We start from the raw sequence: 6,217 nt of genomic DNA on the forward strand, positions 1-6,217 counted from the left end.
AATTGCATCCGATTTTAATACAAAAGGCACAATGCCGCATTAAGTACATGAGGACTGATACTCTAACTTTTTATAATTTGAACCTCTCCTGTGAGTCCAGTTTTAGATTCTGATGCTTCACTTCAGGTTTCTGTTTACCTTGGACCTTCTTATTGACGATGAAACACAGAAATTGCATCGGAATTAAATTCAAAAGGCACAATGCCGACTTAAGCGCATGAGGACTGACACTCTAACTTTCCATGATTTGAACCAATCCTGTGAGTCCAGTATTAGATTCCGATGCTTCACTTCAGGTTTACAGTATATATCGGCCCTTCTTATTGACGATGAAACACAGAAATTGCATCGTAATTAAATTCAAAAGGCACAATGCCACCATAAGTACAAGAGGACTTACACTCTAACTTTCTATGATTTTAACCTCTCCTGTGAGTGCAGTTTTAGATTCCGATGCTTCACTTCAGGTTTACTGTATACCTTGGACCTACTTATTGACGGTGAAACACAGAAATTGCATCCGAATTTAATACAAAATGCACAATGCCGACTTAAGTACTAGAGGACTGAAACTCTAACTTTCTATGATTTGAACCTCTCCTGTGAGTCCAGTTTTAGATTCCGATGCTTCACTTCAGGTTTATTGTATTCCTTTGACCTTCTTATTGACGATGAAACACAGAAATTGCATCCATATTTAATACAATAGGCACAATGCCGAATTAAGTACATGAGGTCTGATACTCTAACTTTCTGCGATTTGAACCTCTCCTGTGAGTCCAGTTTTACATTCTGATGCTTCGGTTCAGGTTTACTGTATACCTTGGATCTTCTTATTGACGACGAAATGCTGAAATTGCTTCCGAATTAAATACAAAAGGCACAATGCCGACTTAAGTACAAGACGACTGACTCTTCTTACATTCTATGATTTGAACCTCTCCTGTGAGACCGGTTTCAGATTCCGATGCTTCACTTCAGGGTATCTGTATCGCTTGGATCCTCTTATTGACGGTGAAACACAGAAATTGCATCCGAATGTAGTACAATAGGCACAATGCCGACTTAAATACTGAGGACTGACTCTTCTTACTGTCTATGTTCAGAACCTTTCCTGTGAGACCAATTTTAGATTCCTAAGCTTCACTTCAGGTTTACTGTATACCTTGGACCTTCTAATTGACGATGAAACACAGAAATTGCATCCGAATTTAATACATAAGGCACAATGCCGACTTAAGTACAAGAGGACTGACACTCTAACTTTCTATGATTTGAAACTCTACTGTGAGTTCAGTTTTAGATTCCGATGCTTCATTTCAGATTTACTATATCCCTTGGACCTTCTTATTGACGATGAAACAGGGAAATTGCATCCGAATTAAATACAAAAGGCACAATGCCACTTAAGTACAAGAGGACTGACACTTCTTACATTCCATGATTTGAACCTGTCCAGTGAGATCGGTTTTTGATTCCGATGCTTCACTTCAGGTTTACTGTATCCATTGGACCTTCTTATTGACGATGAAACACAGAAATTGCATCCGAATTTAATACAAAAGGCACAATTCCGACTTCAGCACATGGGGACTGAAACTCTAACCTCCTATGATTTTAACCTGTCCTGTGAGTCCAGTTTTAGATTCCGATGCTTCACGTCAGGTTTACTGTATACCTTGGACCATCTTATTGACGATGAAACACAGAAACTGCATCCATATTTAATACAATAGGCACAATGCCGAATTAAGTACATGAGGTCTGATACTCTAACTTTCTGCGATTTGAACCTCTCCTGTGAGTCCAGTTTTACATTCTGATGCTTCGGTTCAGGTTTACTGTATACCTTGGATCTTCTTATTGACGACGAAATGCTGAAATTGCTTCCGAATTAAATACAAAAGGCACAATGCCGACTTAAGTACAAGACGACTGACTCTTCTTACATTCTATGATTTGAACCTCTCCTGTGAGACCGGTTTCAGATTCCGATGCTTCACTTCAGGGTATCTGTATCGCTTGGATCCTCTTATTGACGGTGAAACACAGAAATTGCATCCGAATGTAGTACAATAGGCACAATGCCGACTTAAATACTGAGGACTGACTCTTCTTACTGTCTATGTTCAGAACCTTTCCTGTGAGACCAATTTTAGATTCCTAAGCTTCACTTCAGGTTTACTGTATACCTTGGACCTTCTAATTGACGATGAAACACAGAAATTGCATCCGAATTTAATACATAAGGCACAATGCCGACTTAAGTACAAGAGGACTGACACTCTAACTTTCTATGATTTGAAACTCTACTGTGAGTTCAGTTTTAGATTCCGATGCTTCATTTCAGATTTACTATATCCCTTGGACCTTCTTATTGACGATGAAACAGGGAAATTGCATCCGAATTAAATACAAAAGGCACAATGCCACTTAAGTACAAGAGGACTGACACTTCTTACATTCCATGATTTGAACCTGTCCAGTGAGATCGGTTTTTGATTCCGATGCTTCACTTCAGGTTTACTGTATCCATTGGACCTTCTTATTGACGATGAAACACAGAAATTGCATCCGAATTTAATACAAAAGGCACAATTCCGACTTCAGCACATGGGGACTGAAACTCTAACCTCCTATGATTTTAACCTGTCCTGTGAGTCCAGTTTTAGATTCCGATGCTTCACGTCAGGTTTACTGTATACCTTGGACCATCTTATTGACGATGAAACACAGAAACTGCATCGAATGAAATTCAAAAGGCACAACGCCGACTTAAGTACAAGAGGACTGACACTCTAACTTTCTATGGTTTGTACCACTCCTGTGAGCCCAGTTTAAATTTCCGATGCTTCACTTCTGGTTTACTGTTCCCTTGGACCTTCTTATTGACGAGTAAACACAGAAATTGCATCCGAATTTAATACAAAAGGCACAATGCCGACTAAAGTACAAGAGGACTGACACTCTAACTTTCTATGATTTGAACCTCTCCTGTGAGCCCAGTTTAAGATTCAGATGCTTCACTTCTGGTTTACTGTTAGCCCTTGGACCTTCTTATTGACGATGAAACACAGAAATTGCATCGAATGAAATTCAAAAGGCACAATGCCGACTTAAGTAGAAGAGGACTAACACTCTAACTTTCTATGGTTTGAACCTCTCCTGTGAGTATAGTTTTAGATTCCGATGCTTCACTTCAGGTTTACTGTATCCCTTGGACCTTCTTATTGACGATGAAACAGAGAAATTGCATCAGAATTTAATACAAAACGCACATTGCCGACTTAAGTACAAGAGGACTGACACTCTAACATTCTATGATTTGTACCTCTCCTGTGAGTCCAGTTTTACATTCCGATGCTTCACGTCAGGTTTACTGTATACCTTTCACCTTCTTCTTGACGATGAAGCACAGAAATTACATACGAATTTAATACAAAATGCACAATGCCGACTTTAGTACAAGAGGACTGACACTCTAACTTTCTTTGATTTGATACTCACCTGTGAGACCAGTTTTAGATTCCGATGCTTAACTTCAGGTTTACTGTATACCTTGGACTTTCTAATTGTCGTTGAAACACAGAAATTGCATCCGAATTTAATAGATAAGGCACAATGGCGACTTAAGTACAAGAGGACTGACACTCTAGCATTCTATGGTTTGAACCTCTCCTGTGAGTCCAGTTTTAGATTCCGATGCTTCACTACAGGTTTACTGTATACCTTGAACCTTCTTACTGACGATGAAGCACAGAAATTGCATCGGATAGAAATTCAAAAAGCACAATGCCGACTTAAGTACAAGAGGACTGACACTCCAACTTTCTATGATTTGAACCTCTCCGATGAGTCCAGTTTTAGATTCCGATGCTCCACTTAAGGGTTTAATGTATATCTTGGACCTTCTTATTGACGACCAAGCACAGAAATTGCATCCGAATTTAGTATAAAAGGCACAATGCCGACTTAAGTATAAGAGGACTGACTCTTCTTACTGTCTATGTTCAGAACCTTTTCTGTGAGGCCAGTTTTAGATTCCGAAGCTTCTCTTCAGGTTTACTGTATACCTTGGACATTCTAATTGACGTTGAAGCACAGAAATTGCATCAGAATTTAATACATAAGGCACAATGGCGACTTAAGTACAAGAGGACTGACACTCTAACTTTCTATGATTTGAACCTCTCCTGTGAGTCCAGTTTTGGATTCCGATGCTTCACTTCAGGTCTACTGTATATCTTGAACTTTCTTGTTGACGATGTGGCACAGATATTTCATCGGAAAGAAATTCAATAGGCACAATGCCGACTTAAGTACAAGAGGACTGACTCTCAAACTTTCTATGATTTGAACCTCTCCTGTGAGTCCGGTTTTAGATTCCGATGCTTCACTTCAGGTTAACTGTATACCTTGGACCTTCTTATTGACGACGAAGCACAGAAATTGCATCTGAATTTAGGACAAAAGGCACAATGCCGACTTAAGTACAAGAGGACTGACACTCTAACTTTCTATGATTTGAACCTCTCCTGTGAGTCCTGTTTTAGATTCTGATGCTTCACATAAGGCTTACTGTATCCCTTTGACCTTCTTAATGACGATGAAGCACAGAAATTGCATCCGAATTTAATAGTAAAGGCACAATGCAGACTTAAGTACAAGAGGACTGACACTTCTTACATTATTTGATTTGAACCTCTCCTGTGAGACCGGTTTTAGGTTCCGATGCTTCACTTCAGGTTTACTGTATCACAAGCACCTTCTTATTGACGATGAAGCACAGAAATTGCATCCGAATTTAGTACACAAGGCACAATGCTGACTTAAGTACAAGAGGACTGACTCTTCTTACTGTATATGTTCATAACCTTCCCTGTGAGACCTGTTTTAGATTCCGAAGCTTCACTTCAGGTTTACTGTAAATTTTGGACCTTCTAATTGACGATGAAACACAGAAATTGCATCCGAATTTAATACATAAGGCACAATGCCGACTTAAGTACAAGAGCACTGACACTCTAACTTTCTATGATTTGAACCTCTCCTGTTAGTCCAGTTTTAGATTCCGATGCTTCACTACAGGTTTTCTGTACACCTTGGACCTTCTTTTTGACGATGAAAAACAGAAAATGCATCGGAATAATATTCAAAAGGAACAATGCCGACTTAAAGACAAGAGGACTGACACTCTAACTATCTGTGATTTGAACCTCTCCTGTGAGTCTAGTTTTAGATTACGTTTCTTCACTTAAGGATTACTGAGTTCCTGGGACCTTCTTATTGACGATGAAACACAGAAATTGCATCCAAATTTAAAACAAAAGGCACAACGCCGACATAAGTACAAGAGTACTGACTCTCTAACTTTCTATGATTTGAACCTCTCCTGTGAGTCCAGTTTTAGTTTCGGATGCTTCACTTCAGGTTTAATGTATACCTTAAACCTTCTTATTGACGATGAAACACAGAAATTGCATCGGAATTAAATTCAAAATGCACAATGCCGACTTAAAGACTAGAGGACTGACACTCTAACTATCTATGATTTGAACCTCTCCTGTGAGTCCAGTTTTAGATTCCGATGCTTCACTTAAGGTTCACTGTGTTCCTTGGTCCTTCTTATTGACGATGAAACACAGAAATTGCATCCGAATTTAAAACAAAAGGCACAATGCCGACTTAAGTACAAGAGGACTGACACTCTAACTTTCTATGATTTGAACCTTTCCTGTGAGTCCAGTTTTAGATTCCGATGCTTCACTTAAGGTTTACTGTGTTGCTTGGACCTTCTTATTGACGATAAAACACAGAAATTGCATCAGAATTTAAAACAAAAGGCTCAATGCTGACTTAAGTACAGGAGGACTGACACTCTATCATTCTATGATTTGAACCTCTCCTGCGAGTCCAGTTTTAGATTCCGATGCTTCACTTCAGGTTTACTGTATACCTTGGACCTTCTTATTGACGATGAAACACAGAAATTGCACCGAATTAAGTTCAAAAGGCACAATGCCGACTTAAGTACAAGCGGATGACACTCTAACCTTCTATGATTTGAACCTCTCCTGTGAGTCCAGTTTTAGACTCCGATGCTTCACTAAAGGTTTACTGTGTTCCTTGGACCTTCTTATTGACGATGAAACACAGAAATTGCATCCGAATGTAAAACAAAAGGCACAATGCCGAATTAAGGACAAGAGAGATGACA

Source organism: Schistocerca serialis, chromosome 7, assembly GCF_023864345.2.
Source record: "Schistocerca serialis cubense isolate TAMUIC-IGC-003099 chromosome 7, iqSchSeri2.2, whole genome shotgun sequence".
NCBI classification, from domain to species: domain Eukaryota; kingdom Metazoa; phylum Arthropoda; class Insecta; order Orthoptera; family Acrididae; genus Schistocerca; species Schistocerca serialis.